Source organism: Rattus norvegicus, chromosome 20 (genome assembly GCF_036323735.1).
Source record: "Rattus norvegicus strain BN/NHsdMcwi chromosome 20, GRCr8, whole genome shotgun sequence".
In the NCBI taxonomy this organism is placed as follows: Eukaryota; Metazoa; Chordata; class Mammalia; order Rodentia; family Muridae; genus Rattus; species Rattus norvegicus.
Genome location: NC_086038.1, coordinates 18,585,055 through 18,604,523, shown reverse-complemented (window position 1 = coordinate 18,604,523; position 19,469 = coordinate 18,585,055). Strand labels below are relative to the sequence as shown.

The following is a 19,469-nucleotide window of genomic DNA, read 5'->3' as shown; positions in this document are numbered from 1 at the left end:
TATTGGCTTGCACTGAGAAGAGACAGGCTTTGTTTTGTTTTTTTTTGGTTTTTTTGTTTTTTTGTTTTTTTTTTCAGAGCTGGGGACCGAACCCAGGGCCTTGTACTTGCTAGGTAAGCACTCTACCACTGAGCTAAATCCCCAGCCCCCCCTGTTTTGTTTTATAATACAAAATTAACTTGGGAAGTTAGCTTGGGTATTAGGAAATGTAAAGAAACGGGTGAGAGTTCACCCATTCTGTCTCGTGCTTATAGAAACTTACTAGACCTTATTAAACTTGTCATCGACAAAGTGTATTAAAATCTTACATCCCGGGCTTGGGGATTTAGCTCAGTGGTAGAGCGCTTGCCTACCAGGTCCCCAGCTCTGAAAAAAAGAAAAGAAAAAAAAATTTTCACATCCCAAGGAAGCTAGGAGACTCGAAGGAAAGGTTAAATAATACCGCTGCGAACTGGCCCTGAATGAAGAGGGTGACTGTGATCACTGGGCCACCTAAGCAGCCTGGTGCCTGGAAGATTAGGATTTAAAGACAGCCACCAAGGTGTGGAAATCCTGATCGGCAGGGTTTGCCCACTCTCTGTAATTGGATCTGCTGAAGTGAGTCACTTTCCTTCCTTGTTGATGAGTGTTGAAATCTCAGAGGAGTGGGTACTTTGGTGTTCTTGGCGCTGGTCACTGGTGACCTGGGGCAGGGAGGTCAGTCGTAAATACATGCAATAAATAAATAAATAAATAAATAAATAAATAAATAAATAAAATGAATGCAGTCAGACCCATGCAATAAATGAATGAATGAATGAATGAATGAGTGAATGAATGAATGAGTAAATGAGTGAATGAGTGAATGAATGCAGTCAGGCCCATAACAGGAGACCAGGGGAAGAGCTGTTCAAGGTTGTTTACACAGAGTGGGTGACCTGGGTGATCCAGCCAAAGAGGAAGAACCATCTCTCAATAAACAACCTCAAGGTCATTAAACACCTCAGTCCCTGCCCCTGGTGTAAACCCAGATTCTAAAGGTTCTCTGTGAGCTTCAGAAGAGATTCGGCCATTTGTGTGTAACTGAACAGGTTTTTGGGGTTTTTTTCTTATAATCCTTTTTTATTTTTCTTATAATCTTTCCTGCCTGGAGCTGGAATTCCGGTCTGTCAGCTTTTCTCCTTGGAGGAGGAGGCAAGACTCCTATGAAGTGGGGAGAGCAGGGGGCAAAACTTATCTCTGTGGGGTGCAGGCCAAAGAGCTACAAATGGCTCTTGAGGAGCCCTGAGCTATCCCAAAAGCCGAGAGAGGATATTCCCAACTCAGCCTTGAAAGCCACAGCTCAGGAAGGTTGTGTGACACTCACAGTCACCCAGCCCGGAGCACTGATTTCTGAGTGTCCTTGGATACCTAGGGCCCCGTCCCCTGAGGTACGTACTCTCTAAGCAGCCAAAACAAATGCCCTATTAACAAGGCCGGGGCCCTCAGTCTCTGAACCCTTGATGACGTCTGTCAGATGGAGGATCAGGAATTAGAGGTCATCCTAAGTTACACAGCAGGTTTAGGGCCAACCTCGGCTACATGAGACCCTGTCTCCAAATAACTAAAAATAAAATAAAATAAAAGACAATGCAAACTAAACTCACCGCCTACCCTTTGTTCCTCTTCCCACAGGACCACGCGTTCGTACTGCCAGTATTGAGAAACTCACCAGAGATCAGCAGGGAGGAGAATCTCTAGCAAGAGCGGAGTGTGGATCTGCCACCCCACACATCAGTGACATGTTTGGGGTTTTGGGTTTTTTTGGTTTTTTTTTTTAATGCAGAAGGATAAAGAAAATCACCTTTTTTTTTATTTAGCATGAGCCAATTTACAGAGCATGGAGACTCACTTTCATTCCCGGCGCTGACACGCGTGCACTAAGCAAGTGCAATGTAAGATACAAGAAGCCATGTTGTTCAGACTCAGCCTCAAGTAATTTGGTGTCACTTTCGGAGAAGACAGACAAACAACGACACCTGTGCCACCGGAAGGAGGGACAGCACAAGATGGAGCGATCAAATCCAGAAGACACACTGAAATTACTAAATCCACAACAGCTCGCCTTATTTTTCTTGGACCCAAACTAACTGTCAGGGTATAAACACTGTTTGTTTCTTTTTTTTTTTTTTAAAGAAAAAATAATAATAAAAAAAATCAATAGTTTTGCTGTAAATAATAACACTGTAAATTCTAACAGAAGAAACTACAATAAAGAATTATAAGGCACCTGCCTCACGGAACACAAAGATACCACAAACGCGTCCAATGACAGGCGTACCAAGTGGCCTCACCCTGGACAAGGACGGGAATCTGGCGCGTGCGGGACGCTCTCTCACTGACTCCTGTATATTAGCAATTATGATGTTTGTACACGCAAAACTGCTCGCTTGGTTTTAAAAAGAAAATGCAAATCTTTAAAAAAAAAAAAAAAGAAATCTGCTGCAAAATTTAAATAATTCCCCCAGCGAGGAGGAATTCTGTAGTTCTGTGAAGAGAAGAATTTTTTTCCTTCAGAATATACTAATATTTTGATGCATGCATATCTCCTTATTTTGATTAAACCTTTTCCAATTTTGCAAACACTACAGTCTCCTGCAACACGGGAGATTTTACCTGTAAACACAAAGCCCTTCATGTAATATTTATTGCTATTGCCAATTTTTTCAATGAAATGACCAAAAATGGGAGAAAAAAAAAAAACAACTATACAGTAGTTTGCTTGGGGGTGGGGGGAGGGGCGCTGTTAGTGCTTACAGGGGGGAAAATGCTTGCCACTGTAGAGGTGGATGGTGCTTACAAGAGGCCCCAGTCATGGGTATTTAAAAAAAATGGACTGACCGGAAACCCGTATCTAGCAGGATCGAAGTGCACTGTAAAAAAAAAAAAAAAAAAAAGGGAAAAAGAAAAAAAAAAAAGATGACTGTATTGTGTACTGGCTCTGAGATGTAGACCCCCTTCAGCAAGCCAATCAGTAGTCACCATCCTAGCAATGTCCCCGTTAGGTTAGCGGGGCTGTCGCATTTTATAGAGCATTTCTCTTTTGGGTTTGGTGAGATTCCTTCGTTCACTATCTTAACTTGAAATCGACCTCCAACGGACACCTCGCTCTAAATGACATGTATGAGAAAAGCAGACGCTGGATAACCTAGTTGATTATTTAAGCATATAAAATAAACCGTGTTCAACTCTTCCCTTACTTGGGCTCTACAGTGTCCTTGTGTCCTCTGGCAAAACCTAGCTGTCTAATCCCCCAGTCACAGGAGTCCCGTCGGTGCCTCTGGTCAGTAAAGCCACAGTCTGGAATGTTCTGCTGTCTCCCGAGAACACCCACCTTGCATAAGCTCTGTGAATTTTGTGGGGGAGCCAAGGATTTGAAGATGAAGTACTTAGGCTCTTCCGCCCCACAAATGAAGTTGGGATTTATCAGGCCAATGTGTCAAGAAGTTATTGGTTGTTGTTCCCAGGAAGCATCTACCTGCGTTCTCCCCCCCCCCCCAGAAAGCATTCGCTTAGGTGTTGTTTCATTAGTTTGGGGGTTTGGGGGGTTGTCGTCACTTCTTGAGACAGGGTCTCAAAAATATCTGCTTAGTTTCTTAACTATCATCTGTGGTCAGAGATTACAAATTGAGGAATTTTACTAGTAATTCAAGATTATTATTTTAGTTCGGTTTTGGTACTGGTCATCATGCGTGCTATAAGACGTGACCCACCACTAACCAGTATCCTCGGCCTCCCCTTGATATTTCTGAAACAGGGCCTCACTAGCTGGTCTAAGCTGGCCTTGACCTTGCTGGCCTTCTGCCCTGTCTACTTACAGGGCCACGCCACTAGACTGGACAGGACTCCCCTGAAGAAGCAACCTTTGGCAACGACAGACCTCTGTTCTGAAAGATGCTGGAGCTGTGACCCCTGCTGTCCCCAGCTACAAGTGTGACCCCTGTCATCCTAGCCTTATTTCTTACCTAGCTCTGATAGGTACATGGAGTTTGGGGGCCCATTGATTTCACGACTCAGAGTCCAAAGATGCCTTTGATTCAACTTTTACCCCGGCCCACAGCCAGGCCTAGCGCATCAGGGCGGTATCTGTCACCGTCCCTAAACTTCCAAGTACACACTGGGACATTTCTTCTTGTAGATACATTCCATTCATTGGCTCAGTCCTTGCCACCACCGTGTGAGTTAGGTACTATTGTTGACGTAACAGGCCCCACATAGTATTAAATGAGTATTTAATGTCATTCAAGGCTGTCATCGCCTGGCCAATGGGATGTACAGTCTCCAGAATTCCAGGCAGAAGCCTGGAAGCTTGAGAAGCCGCCTCAAATAAAGAGGCGGAGAGTACATGTGCATGTCATTTGTATGATGTCCCTCCCCCACCCCCATCAGGAACATCTAAAGGACAAACTGCCACTCCGGAAAGGTTTTAAAATGTCCCCAAAGCTTCTGCACAACTACGGATTCCAGACCCTCTGGCCTGGCTAGAGATTATTCGGATCTAGAAGCTTAGGAGAAAAGGAGTTGTGTTGCATGCCTGGAAATGTGACTGCAGGAACAGAGTGAGAGGTTCAGGTGACACCAAAGCCATAAATTTATCCAGAAGTCTCTGAAGTACGATAGGTTTTATTTACACCTCTAACTTCTGTATATAGCGTACCGAACAGGCCTATGTTTGTATTTCTAATAGAATCTGATCTGTCAGCTCATTCAAATGTATTCAGGGTTTTCTTTTGACATTTCCGAGAGAGAGAGAGAGAGAGAGAGAGAGAGAGAGAGAGAGAGAGAGAGAGGGAGAGAGGGAGAGAGAGAGAGAGAGAGAGGGAGAGAGAGAGAGAGAGAGAGAGAGAGAGAGAGAGAACTGTGACTGATAAAGTCCTGAGATTTACCACTTCTCTTTTTTACATTTTTACCAATGATTTGTTAACATGGAAAGGGTTGCTTCTAGAAGGAACTCTCTTCACTGGCCACTCAAGCAGCAGAGCCAGCTCTCTCACGCACTCCAGCCTTCCACCATGTTCTTTTTAGCGTCACCTTGAGGCTCCATACAATAGACGTTTCTCTCCACGGTAAATAAATGTCAACGGAAAAGTGGTTTGCTTGACTGTCTTCGAAGCACCCACTCAGGATTTGACCATGAGAAGCCTGGAAAGAAGCCATAGGCATAGCAACTGCTCGCTGCCTCTGGCACAACTCATGATGTAGACCCTCGTGCCTCGTCCAAGGGACTCTTGGTACTTGTTGGCCAGACGCTGACACATTAAAAGGTGCATCACCTCCTAACCATGTCGCACTGCCTTTCCGGCATGAAGAGAGAGGTGAATCACTGAAGAGTCAACATTTCCAAGGTTGGTATCTAAGGCATATCTTTTAAGTTCAGCTTTTCATTCATTCATTCATTGGTTCATTGGTTCATTCATTCAAAGGCAGAGTTTCATGGAGCCCAGGCTGGCCTTGAACTTGCTGTGTAGCCAAAGGTGGCTTTGAACTTGTAAGCCTATTGCTTCTACCTCCTGCATGCTAGGATGATGGTTATAGAAAGCGCTATGCCCAATTGATCCAGTGCTATGGATAGAAGCTGTTAATGCAGGCACTCGACTGACCGAGTACACCCCCAGCACACTTGTGCTCATTTAATAGATCAAGTGAGAGAAAATAACATTTAGCATCCCTTACTGGGGGCCACAATGTGAGCTCTGGATCTTCCCCGGTCAGCACCGAGTTCCACTCTGTAGGATGTTCTGATAGACTTCGCCGGTCCTAGCGGAGTTCTGTGGCAGAGCAGGTGTGAATATGTTCATAGGATCCTGAGGGTAATGAGAAGCAGGGACCAAGGGATACTCGAGAGGAGCAAGAACGCTGGAGCCTTTTCTCTGAGCCCACATAGGAATTCCAGGGAGAGGGAAATGGGAAGGGAGCACGGGGAGAGGAAGGGAAAGGGGGAGGGAAGAAATGTAAAAAACAAACCTTAACTTCTGGTTCCATTTGCTTCCTCCCCACCAATACCTTCAAATGACCACTTTGCTATTATCTTAAACTAAAGCACAGTGCCAAGACAGGAGGATGACCTTTTAGGCTTTCAAGAGACATCACAGGTCCTCAGAGGAAACTGTGTGGCCCTTGAAGCGAGGACACTCATAGTGGAGTACCTACCCATGCCTGTAAATGCCATTAAAGTGGGTGTCCTTACCCTCATTACCCACCACAGAAATAGGCTGTGACGTGCACCATGCATCCTGAACCCAGAAACAACCTGGCTGTCCCTAACCTGACAGCACTCAGTGCTTGACAGGTTGCTAAGTGCCAAGGGGTCCAGAAATTGTGTCTGGGACTTCTCTGGGCCGCTTTTAGCCTACAGAGATATTTGGACTAACTATGTGAAGTTTGAACTGAAGGGCAACACTTGGAAGAAACAAACTAGATAGATAGATAGATAGATAGATAGATAGATAGATAGATAGATAGATAGTACTTTTACATTTAAATGAAAGTCTGTGAATTCTCTTTGAAATCTGAAGCTGTGACCATTCCATTTCTGGAGTTCCCTACAGCAGCACTCACCAGCTGCAGAGAAGCAGCCTGTGTTTGGCTTATCCATCCCAACACTTCCACCTCCCTTTCCCTTGTTTCTTCTAAAAAACCCAACCTATTTTATCCATTTCCGTTCCCGGTCTCCATTCACTCTGGTCAAAGGAAAGGAAGGTGAGTTGAGGCTGTCCTGCTTCCAGTCTTTCAAGTCCTCCTTTTGGGCAAGCCCAGCACCTCCATCATTATCCCGTGATGGAATAAAGAAATGAGTCCAGAGGAAAAGCAAGGCCTAGCATTCAGTTCTCCGAGCCCGTCTGCCCCCAACTTTCAGTGACCACCATTATCTAACGGCCCACTGGAGCATGAGAAGCATCGCTTCCCTTCCCACAACCGTCAAGGTGGAGAGGACAGAAACGTCATGAAATGTAAACCCTAGAAAATACGAGAACCCAACTTCAGCCGCCCAGCCTGCCCAGTGCATGCTGGGTAAAGGGGAAGGCGGCATGAGGTAGCACTTGGCCCTGTAACCTTAGAGCATAGCCGCTGCTCTTTCAAGCCACACTCTCTAACCAAAATTAAGTGGGATTGGAAAGACCTACAATGAACATTTCAATATAAACTTTAAAACATCGTTAAACTTATTTAACTCGCTCTCAGAATACAAGCCCATGTTCCTTCCCAGGACACAGGATCAAGGTGTGAACAGTTAAACGCACCACAATTGTTTTTCTCCCATCCATCAAGACTCATAGAACTCTAACCTCACTCGAAAGCCTCTAATTGCAGAAGGGAAAAAAAAAAAAAATACTGGAACCTTGAGATTACCAAACACCCCCAGGAGACAGAACTACATCCTTGAGAGGTTTTCTAGTAATTTCCTTGTTCCTCATGAACAAGGAAGGAGGGAGCTGGACATACAAGTATCTATACACATAAACATTTGCACAGCACAACTCCCTAGGTTTGTGTTTTGTTTTTTGTTTTTTGTTTTTTGTTTTTTGTTTTCTTGGAGCTGGGGACTGAACCCAGGGCCTTGTGCTTCCTAGGCAAGCGCTTTACCACTGAGCTAAATCCCCAACCCACAGCACAACTCCCAAGTGTATGCATCCTGCACAGTTGAGAGAACGTGGTGGGGCTTGAACACCTGAGTGACAGGCATGTTTTACTTGGGAAAGGAACCTGAAGTAATTGTCAATGTTTTAAACGTTACATTGCATGTACTTTGTGGCGCGGAAATGTGTGGAGGCCCGAGGATAACCTCAGGTTCTTTTCTTAGGAATGCTGTCCCCTGACTTTTGAGACAGCCCTGGTACTCACCAAGCAAGTGAGGCAGGCTGGCCAATGGGCCCCAAACATCCTCCTGTCTCACGATCCAGCACCGGGACTTCAGGAGAACACTGCCACACCTGGCCTTTTTTTTTTTTTTTTTTTTTTTTCTATTTTTCGGAGCTGGGGACCAAACCCAGGGCCTTGCGCTTGCTAGGCAAGTGCTCTACCACTGAGCTAAATCCCCAACCCCACACCTGGCCTTTTTTAAAATGAGGATTCTGGGAATAGAACTTGGTTCCTTAGCACTTGACCAACTGTCTTAGTTAGGGTTTTACTGCTGTGAACGGATACCATGACCAAGGCAACTCTTATTAAGGACAACATTTAATTGGGGCTGGTTTTCAGGTTCAGAGGCTCAGTCCATTACCATCAAGGCGGGAGCATGGCAGCATCCAGGCAGGCATGGTGCAGGAGGAGCTGAGATTTCTACATTTTCATCTGAAGGAAGCTAGCAGAATACTGGTTTCCAGGAAGCTAGGATGAGGGTCTTAAAGCCCCCGCCCACAGTGACACACTTTCTCCAACAATGCCACACCCACTCCAACAAGGCCACACCTACTCCAACAAAGCCATACCTTCTAATAGTGCCAGTCCCTGAGCTGAGTATACACAAACCATCACACCAACTGAGCCATCTCCTCAGCCCTTATACGAACTTTTTTCAATGTGCAATGGATCACACACTGTAATGCTGGTGTCCCTCAGTAAACCAATTACTTTCTGAGTCAGAGAAAGTTACAGTCAACTAAGGCCAGTGTAGTACAATATAGCATCAAAGGGGAGCCTGTCACCTCACACACATACATACACACACACACACACACACACACATAATGGAGTTCTCTGAGTCTGAGAAGGTGGCCATGCCCCTACCCTAGCACACTATGTCTCCTCACTGCAGGATTTCACATCGTGGAACTCGCTTGAAGGATCAGTTCAGTTTTACTCGCATTTAATTCTGTCACTGTGAGAACTGCTCACTGCTCACATAAGTGCACTCCTGAGAACCTCTATGGCCGCACTTCATCCTTTCTCCCACTACACCACTGATAGGATAAGCAGGCTGCCATTGGTTTCCGTGTCAGACACTTCCATTGCCTGTCTGTTTCAAAATAAGGAGCTGGGTCAGGACACCAATCAACAGTCTTTCTAAGCACAGTTTGCTTTCCCTGGTCCTTTGATTCTAAATCGCAAGGCTTTCCCGTTAAGAATTACATGAGATTTATGATCCAGTTCGGTACCGATCCTGTCATGAAAGAGTTTGTTTGCGACAGGGTCCTAGATACGGTAGCTTTCTTTACAAGTTCATTCAAGGCATCCCGTCCTGTTTGAATTCTCTGTCCCCTCCCCAGGGGAGCTTTGATTCAACCTCCAGATGTCAGTTCCTCCCGGTGGCCCTCTCCAGAGTACCCTGATACCCCCGACCCCCAGTACACCACCATTTGTATCCACCATGGCTTCTGTCACCGAGGTCGTCATATTTGTCCCCTCTTTACCACCCCACATTTGCAGTGTTGCCCCCACAGCAGTTAGCACACAGCCTGGCACTGATGGGGACTAGAGGCTTCCTGACTAGGTGAGGGACAGAGCAGGGCTCAAGCAGGTCTGACTCGGGTAACCTATCTTTTCAATGGTGTCAAAGTTGAAGAATTCTGCGATCCTCCCAGCCTCTCAGTCAACATCTGGGATCATCAGTCGATATCAAGGATTGTCCGTCCGCGAGGGCAAAGGGAGCAGAGAAACATTTCGCCATTGCCAGCTGTTTGCTTTGGCTGTTTGTGTGTTCTGCTATAAGCCAGGTCTTATCCTGCAGGCCATGGAGTGAATGATCTTGGCTGGGCGGGGACAAGCGCCTGTGTTTGTTCTGCAGGCCCCGCCTCCCCGCCCTGCGCATGCACCTTGGGGGCCTGCTAACAGAGCAGGAAGTAGTTGTTCCTGAAAAAGGGCTACACCTATCTGAAAACAGACTAGGAGTGTGCTGGCAGCGCCAGAGAGGGAATCCCCTGCTGCCTAAGCTGTGAAAAAAAAAATGTTTAAAATCGGTGATGTCTTTGTGGCGATCCAGCCCTAGTGGGGAGGTCAGAGGAGGAGACGCCCTGCCAACGGAGGGAGTCCACCATATTGAGCAGGGCAACAGAAAACCAGCCAAATCTTCAGTGACTCACTCGGAAATACTGACGACCTCAGTTTGCCTTTGAGGGATGCTTACAATGCACTGCCAAGAAAGACCGTTTGAGAACACCATCTCCACAGCCTTGTAAGAGTGTTCTCCAACGGCTGGCAGGCACCATCATGGTGTTTCTCTGTCTTGTTCCAAGGACGCGAGGAGACGTTAACATCATCTGACATGCGTCACAGCCCCAGCTAATCAAATGGCTCTCTGTGAGTCACCCAAAAAAACGGCACAGCTCTTGAACACTCGTGCTAGGGGAAAAAACCATCTTGCTGACCGAATGTAAACCTTGCTGGTAAAGCAATGACAGAAGACAGTGACCAGACTACCTGAGTGACCAATTTTGTGGTGGCTCATTCATTGCCCAGTCTGTAGCTGCATTCTAAGTCTCCTGGCTCTACAAAGGTCAAAAATTATATACCAGGGCTGGTGAGAGGACTCAGTGATCTCTAAGCATGCTTGGTCCTTTTACAGAGGACCTGGGTTCAGTTCCCAGCACCCGCATTCAGTAGCTTACAATTGCCTGTGACTTTAGCACCAGAAAATCAGGTATCTTCCTCTGGGTTCTACTGCTCTCCACAGACGGGCATGATCACGTGTATGGGTGGCCATTTTAAGAACAACCAAGACTGTTGACACTTGAATGCAAATGGCCCAGCTGAAACCACGGAGTTCCGTTAATGCTAACAAAATATTACGGTGAAGAAATTCTGACTCAGAGCTGTTCGTTCTTAGGATATTTCAAAGGTGGTAGAAATCTCTATGAGGTAGGAATAGGATCTCGATAAATGCAAGTATTGGCAGACAGTTCAACTCAAGGGTAACTTAGCTTCCAGTGTGTCAAAGCACTATCTTACCTATGCCCCATCCACCTGTCAGAGTAAGAAGCAATCGCTGGGATCTGTAAACTCCAAAAGCCTTAATCTACTCAGAAAACCAAGATCTATTTTAAAATATCGCCCAGGAAAACATGGATAGGGCTGCGAATTAAATATGGTGATTTAAATAGATGAATTAAATATGTACATCAAGATAAAGCCAGAACAGACCCGTGCAGCCAAGACTCGGTGTGTTGGCTGCTCCTGTGATTAATATGACTTTGTTGTCCTTGTGGTTGCAGAGACAGTCCTCCTATGTAGCCCAGGATGGCCTAAAACTTACTAATAACCTCTTACTCAGTGTGTAGCCCAGACTGGCTTCAAACACGCCTCAACCTCTAGAACACAGGACTGTTAGGGTTCTTAATATTATGACGATTTTGACATCATCGTAGATTTACTCAACTGGCAAAGGCCACACAGAGAGCCTTACACACAGAACGCCACTCCATTAAACACCAGTTGGGTCAATGGGCATGCTGCAGAAGGACGGCACCTGAATCGGGACTTGAGAAATGTATCGGAGGACTTGAGGCTACAGATGAAGGAGGCCTTTGTTGTGCTTTATAAAAAAGAAAAAGAAGCAAGGAATGTGTTTGGTGAAGGCGCGGTATGTTGCAGGGGAAAGGGGGAGGGGGCTCTGCGAGCCCATGCTGAGGCATCCCTTCCCCTGAGGGACCAGCCACACTAAGGTGTAGATAGAATAGAGATTATTCAGGGCATGGGGAGGGGAGTTGAAGGGGTAGGGGAGAGAGAGAGAGAGAGAGAGGTCAGCCATGGACACGTGGAGTGAGAGGGAGGAGGGAGGGGAATGGGGAGAGAAGGAACAAAGAGGGTAAGAGAATAAGATAGCAAAAGAGTGAGGAAGGGGCAAGCAGCCACTTTTATGATGAGTCTGGCACACTTGGCTGTTGCCTGGTAACTGTGGGGCGGAGCATACCTGGCTGTTGCCCGGTAACTGTGGGGCGGAGCATACCTGGCTGTTGCCTGGTAACTGTGGGGCGGAGCCTAGAAGGAGCACCAACGGCCTTGGCAGTTGGAATGAATGACTGAACTCTAAAAGGCTACTCCCCAGAAGCATGAACACAGCTAGCCTGGGTCCGAAAAGAAAGAGACTTGGAGGCAAGCATGGAGAATAAAGGCTCACCGTCAAGAACTTCAAATACTGTCAGGAAATGTAGGCCCTCTTCTAGCCGCCAGCTATGTCAGTCATACCTCAGGTGCATCTGCCGGCCTCAGCGTGTCTGCTAACCAAAGGTCCTCACTGGACACTAAGCTATCAAATCCATCGGAACCACACTGTGGGAGCCTAAGGCTTAGAAACCTGAGAGATGCCTCTGTCAAAAGTGCTCCTGAGTTACCTGACCCTACCGCAGTATGTGGAGGTGTACTGTCTTTTTAAACATTTATCTTTTAGGTATATGGAATTTTTCCAGCATATATGCTGCCTGGAGAGGTCAGAAGAGGGCGCCAGCTCCCCCCTCCCCGAACCCCAGAATTGCAGTTACACCGTGAGCTGCCGCCATGTGAGTGCTGGGAACCCAATACAGATCCAGCTGCAGGAGCAGCAAGCTTCTCCATGTAACAAGAAGATTGTTCAAAAAGATCCCTGCCCCCATGAGTCTCTCAAACACTACAAGCACCAATGTCTTCACAAGAACTTATCAGTTCTTGTTTAGTTAACCCTGAAATATTTGCTCAATTCTGTTACTTTCTGTCCCCCTCCCCCCACCTCCCCGATTCTTGGGACGCTGTCCTCCCTCCCTTGCAGGCTGTTCCTGGCTCGCAGTCTCCACAGGTCCCCTTGAGAGGCCTCATCTGTCCCCCAGTAAACACTCAAGTGTAACTGTGTTGCCTAACTTCATCTTCTAGTTCTCCACCATGATCTAGAACTCACAGCGGCAGTTGCCAAGCCTTTTCCCTCAGGCACGCCACAGGTACCTCCAAGTCCTATATCCTAAATGAACACAGACCCCTTCAAGGAAGTCCCCTCAAACGCCCATGCAGGAGTGGCATCGCTGTTCCTTCACAGCCCCAGTGAGACATGAGAAGGCCGTCCTTCCTCAGCACCTGCCCCCAAGCCATTTCACACACAGGCCCTCTTCATCTCCTAGTATATCTGGTTGTCTCCATTCATACCACCGTCAGTCTAGGCCCCCTTTGCTCCTCTGAAAAAGTGCAACGACTTCCAAACAAAATTTCCCACCTCTCACCTTCGAAGGCAGCTTGACAGCCCCTTAAAACCCCTCTGGTGGGGCTGGGGATTTAGCTCAGTGGTAGAGCGCTTACCTAGGAAGCGCAAGGCCCTGGGTTCGGTCCCCAGCTCCGAAAAAAAAAGAACCAAAAAAAAAAAAAAAAAAAAAAAAAAAACCCCTCTGGTTGTCGCCCAAGAATGACCAGTGAGACGCTGGAAAAGTGATGCACTCCTTCGAGCCTCGCTCTTGTCATCTCAACAGGGTCAATAGCGTCTACCTCACCAGATTGAAATGAAATTCGATACAGATGGAAGGCTTGGTGAAGTTCCTGCCACAAAGTCAGTGCTCAGTAGAGGGCAGCTGTGTTCTTACGGCCTCAGGCCCTCAATCATCCCATCTTAATTCATATTAGTCCTTGAAAGCACTCCTTGATAAGCCTTTCTTGCAGAAAATATGACCCCCGAGTGACCTCAGGGAGGGCAGTGAACTCAGTTTCAACAACCCTTATTTAACAGGTGACCCAGCAGCGCTAAATTCTCTACCCACAGCTTACGTTTCCTTCTTCCTTTCCCGTCCCTTCTCCTTGACCACTCGCCCACCAGTGGTAAGCTCAAGGAAAAGGATAAATGAAGCCTGGCATGTTTGCTGTCCCAAAACTCAATCTGAAGAGAAAAGACACGCCGGTAGAGTACACCTTTAATTCCAGCACTCGGGAGAATCTCTGTGAGTTCAAAACCAGCCTGGTCTACAGAGCGAGTTCCAGGATATACAGGGCTGTTACACAGTGAAACCCTGTTTTGAAACCCCAACTTCCCCCCAAAACAACAACAATAACAACAACAACATTGAACAACATTGAAGACCTATACAGGCAATGGCTCACAGAGATGATTGATTACCTCCTTGCTCTGGGCAAGAAGTCAACTGATGTGTAGAGTCAGTTCTTTGACCATAAATCCTTAGTCAGAAAATCCATTCCCTTTAATTGGTCCAGTTTAATCCATTGATTTCCCTTTTGGTTATGAAGATGGACGTTTCTAGAAGTGATATATATCATTTATTTGATTTGACTCTCCTGCCTTCCCAGGATTGTGGGACTGGAAGCAAAGAGACGTCAAGAATCACAATCAAGAATCACGGACTGGGGGTTGGGGATTTAGCTCAGTGGTAGAGCGCTTGCCTAGCAAGCACAAGGCCCTGGGACTCCAAAAAAAAAGAAAAGAAAAAAAATCACGGACTGGTCTTCCAAAGGTCCTGAGTTCAATTCCCAGCAACCACATGGTGGCTCGCAGCCATCTGTAACGGGATCCGATGCCCTCTTCTGGTGTGTCTGAAGAGAGTGACAGTGTACTCACTCCACAGTGTACTCATATAAAATAAATAGGGCAGCTGGGCAGATCCAGACAAGGGAGCAGAGCCTTCCATGACTAGCTGGATATATAACCACTACCCCCAGTGTGCCAGAAATGTTTATCTGTATCTCCCCATACAGTCAAAGCAAGGGCTGGTTACCCTCTGACTAAGGCTAACAGGCCTTTCTATCTTATATTTATTTTGCCCATTGCTTCCAACAACTATGAATCTGAAGTCCATTTTGAGAAAAGTCAGGAAAGAGCTTAAAAAGAATGGTCAGGACCTCAGTTGTGGCTGGACTCCCAGCCCGTGAAGGCTTTCTCTGCCTCTGGGTTGGTGCCTACAGCCAAGTCCAGGAAGAAAAAGCTGAAGCCATCATGTCAACTGAGCACAGTCATTTTTGTCCACTTGACACAGGCTAAGATTATTTGGGCAGAGGGAACGTCAACCGAGAAAGTGCTTTCATTAGATTGGCCTGCGGGCAAATCTATGGGATGTTTTGTTGATTGATGATTTAACTAGGAGGGCCTAGCCCACTGTGGGCGGCATCATCCCTAGGCAGATGGTCCTGGGTTGTATAACAAAGCAGGCTGAGCAAGTCCATGGCCTCTGCTTCAGTGTCTGCCTCCAGGTCTGTACCTTGAGTCCTACCCTGACTTCCTTCATGGCTATGATGTGGAAGTGAAACTTACTTGTTCCTCCCAAGTTGCTTTTGGTTATGAGGTTTATCAAAACAGAAACTTAAGACATAAACTTTAAAAAAAATTTTTTTCAACCATGTGTTTATATATGTGTGTGTTTGGTGGTAGAGTGGGAGGAGGGGGACGTACACATGCGAGTACGTACATGGAATCCAGAAGAGGCTATCTGATCTTCTAGAGCTGAAGTCCTCGGCACTGTGAGTTGCCCTGTGGGTGCTGGAAACTGAACTCTAGCCTCTGCAAACGCAGTAAACGTAATTAGTGCTGAACCATCTCTACAGCCTCCACTAGGCCAACCTTGTATGCAAAGAGAATGAGTAATTGTAGAAAGAATATCTTGTGTATTGTATGAATGAATCGCCTGTCTATTAAAAAGCCTATGGCCTATGGCTTAGGCAGGAAATAGAAACTGGGGCATCTGAGAGGAGAGAGAATTCTGGGATACAGCCAGGCTGGAGAAGATCCACCCAGGCAGACGTGAGGAGACAGACATACGGTAATTGAGCACAGGTAACCAGCCACATGGCAGAAAGTAGGTTAAAACCAATGGGTTCTCTTCAGTTATGATTCTAGCCAGAGAGGAGCCTAGCCACACGACCAAGGCATTTGTAAATATATTTTGAGTCTGAGTCTTATTTCTGGGAGCATGGCGCTGGGAGGAAGAATCAGGCTCAAACTTTTACAAGTAATCCCAAAGTAAGACTATTGCAATTCTCAAATGAAATGATTCTTTGAATAGTCGAGATTGCCTAAAACATAGTAGCATCAGATAAATACTAGCTAAAAAATATATATATCTTACATCATATGGTGTTTTCCTATGCCCACAGACAGTATGACTCACTCAGGAATACCCCTTAAAAATGTGATTTTAGGGGGTTGGGGATTTAGCTCAGTGGTAGAGCACTTCCCTAGGAAGCACAAGGCCCTGGGTTCGGTCCCCAGCTCCGAAAAAATGAACCAAAAAAAAAATGTGATATGTGATTTTAGAATTGGAAAGATGGGTCAGTGGTTAAGAGTGCTTGCTACTATTTCTGAGGACCGGAGTTCAGTTTCCCAGGAGCCAGATTGGTTCGCAACCACCTGTTAGCTCCTGTTCCAGATCTGAGGCGCTCTCCTCGCCCCTTTAAGTCACACATAAAGTAAAATAACCCTTTGAAAATTATAAATGTAATCTCTATGCCAATATCACACCTACAAGGTTGAAGTTTCCACGTGAGGGAAGGTTCCCCTTGGGCCGTGTGTTTAAAGCAGGTGAGGGTGGACTGTGGTCCTGTCAGGCAGTCTGGGATGAAGGGTCCCTTTCCACACACATGAAGGATTTGTTCAACACAGAGGAAGGTTGGGAGTTAGGTGGAGCTGGCCTCTCCCTTCATGATGGAGTCTTCCTCTCTCTACTTTATACAGGAAGCATCTTGGTATTTCAGTAAAAGCACTGAGAATCTACCTGGGTGGCTGCCTTCACATTAAGTAGGGCTTTAGGCAGAAAGGAAAGGGTTTCCATTTTAGTTCATGACTCCTGTATAAATCATGGTATCTAGAATAATCAAGCTAGTTGTCTGTGTAGACATTTAGAGAAATCCTGGGGTTGACAAGACCTGAGAACTAACTGACAACACAAACTGGTTAGTAGGCTCAAACATTCACACAGGGACTATCTGTCTTAGGGTCACCATTGCTGTGGTGAGACACCAACAATTACAAGCAAGTTTTGGGAAGAGAGGGTTTATTTGGCTTATACTTCCCCACTGCAGTCCATCACTGAAGGAAGCCAGGACAGGGACTCAAGCAGTTCTGGTACCTGGAGGCAGAAGCTGGTGCATGAAGCGCCCACCCTGACCAGCAAGGAAGACGCAACACCGTCGGATTCTTCTTAACAGCCTTTACTGCAGGAACACCTAATTGTTAATACGGGGACCCCGAGGAACAAAGGCACTTGCCTTAAATACAAGACAGGCTGTGGCTGTGAACTTGTCCTCTGGGGATTGGTAGAGTATGAAATACCTTATTAGCATGAATATCACCCTGGCCTTGTAGATGCTGGGGGTATGCACACATGAGCTGTGGGTGTTTACCACAAACGACCACCGGATGTCAGCGCCATCTTTAGCCGCTCCCTACAGGTGCAGAGGTCATGGAGGGGTGCTGTTTACTGGCTTGTTCCTCCCGGGTGGCCCAGGACCACCAGCCCAGGGGTGGCCCCGCCCACAATGGTCAGGATGACCCTCCCACTTCAATCCCTTAAAAAAAAAATGCCCTATTGGCTTGCCTCCAGGCAGATCCTAAGGAGGTGTTTTCTCATTTGAGATTCCCTCCTCCCAGATGACTTTAGCTTGTGTCACATAGACATAAAGCTAAGGAGCACGCCATTACATAGTCATTTAATGATGAAAAATATAATTGTACGTGACAGGAAGGGTATTTCCAGGGAATACCTTTAACCTATGACTAAGGTGACTTTTTTTTTTTGGAATCTCAATATCTCTCTCTCTCTCTCTCTCTCTCTCTCTCTCTCTCTCTCTCTCTGTGTGTGTGTGTGTGTGTGTGTGTGTGTGTGTGTGTGTGTGTATACACATGTCACAGCAGATCCATGAAGGTCAGAAGATAACCTGCAGAAGCTGGCTCTCTCCTTCTCCCTTGTGGGTTATGGGGATCAAACTCAGTAGTCAAGTTTGGCAGCCGAGCCAGCTCACAGAAGATGGTTATACCTGTCGGTCCTTAAGAAGGAGTGGTTCGCCTAATGCTTGGCTGTGGGTCTCTAGAGCTCAGGGAATCCTGCAGAAGAGGGAGAGGGGAGGAAGAGTGGTTAAGGACACAGAATCAAGAGATCCCACAGAATCAACCAACCTGGACTCATAGGAGCTCACAGAGACTGAACAGCCAACCAGGGAGCCAGCAAGGGACTGACAGGCCCTCTGCATATAACTTAGAGTTGTGTAGCTTATATTCTAGCTAGAAATGTGGGACTCCTAGCAGTGAGAGGAGGCCCTGTCTTTGAGCCCTTTGCCTGCTTTTGGGTCCTTTTCCTCCTACTGGGTTGCCTCATCCATCCTCAATACAAGAGGAGGTACCTAGTCTTACTACAACTTGATATGCCACAGTTGGTTGACATCCATGGGAGGCCTGCCCTTTTCTGAAGAGAAATGAAAGAGAAGTGGGGGATGGGGCAGAGGGAAGGTGTAGAGAGGAAGGAAGGGAAGGGAAACTGAAGTTGGGGTTAAAAAAATATATTATGGGGCTGGGGATTTAGCTCAGTGGTAGAGCGCTTACCTAGGAAGCGCAAGGCCCTGGGTTCGGTCCCCAGCTCCGAAAAAAAGAAACAAAAAAAAAAAAAAAAAAAAAAAAAAAAAAAAAAAAAAAAATATATTATATTATATAGATTATATTATATATTACATTGTATGTTTATATGTATATGTACATATCCATATATGTATATATGTGTATGTTTATACACACATATATATGAATATGTACATATACATATAACATACATATATGAATAGATATACACATGTGTATATATGTGTATATATGCATATACATGTGTACACATATGTATATATGCATATGTATATATGTGCACACATACATGTGTGTGATATATACATATATGCAAATATATCTATACATATGCACATATATATGCATATATATAAGTATACATGTATATATACATACATGTGTATATACCTATACATATGTACATGCATGCGCACACACATGTTGTATATATACATACATATATATACACATAGACATATACATATATGTGTGTGTATATGTATGTGTGTGTATATATATATATGTATATATATATATATATATATATATATATATACACACAGTGGCAGACAGGGAACCATCTGGAAGGACAGTGATGGAGACAGCATCCACAGAGGACAGAGGCTCCTGGGCAAAGAGAAAGGAGATGGTTCTAAGACAGCCCTGGGGTTGAGAAGGAAACCCTACCATATGTTAGAGACCAAGCGGAGGAGCCTAGAGAGGAGAGAAGGCACCCCTAAATCCTGATCCCCTTGCTTGGGGGAAGGGGAATGACTCCACGGAGTTCCCAGTCCCTTGAGCCCAGTGCAGACCTCTCTTGACCTTCTCAAGTCTGCGCTTGATAACGCTGCCAACAGTGAGGTTCCTCTCCCAAACTGGCTGACATTTAGACACTAAGCTCTAGGATAGAGTTCCGTGTCCATACATGCCTCTCCTTGGTTCACATCGCGCTGTGCTGGTTATGTGACCCAGGGCAATTTACTTAACCTTCATGTTCTCTCATCTGGCAAGC

General features: G+C 46.0%; 1 protein-coding gene across 49 annotated transcripts in view; it reads left to right on the top strand.

Moving 5' to 3' along the window:
* Ank3 (ankyrin 3) overlaps positions 1–3,217 on the top strand; it is a 623,484-nt gene extending 620,267 nt beyond the window's left edge. For 48 of the 49 annotated variants that reach the window (XM_063279273.1, XM_039098850.2, XM_063279282.1 and 45 more), the window contains one exon: positions 1,654–3,217. The gene's annotated coding sequence lies outside the window, so the exon portion shown is untranslated. The remainder of the gene's footprint in view (positions 1–1,653) is intronic. The other variant, NM_031805.2, reaches the window with a different exon arrangement.
* Positions 3,218–19,469: the final 16,252 nt, after the last annotated feature.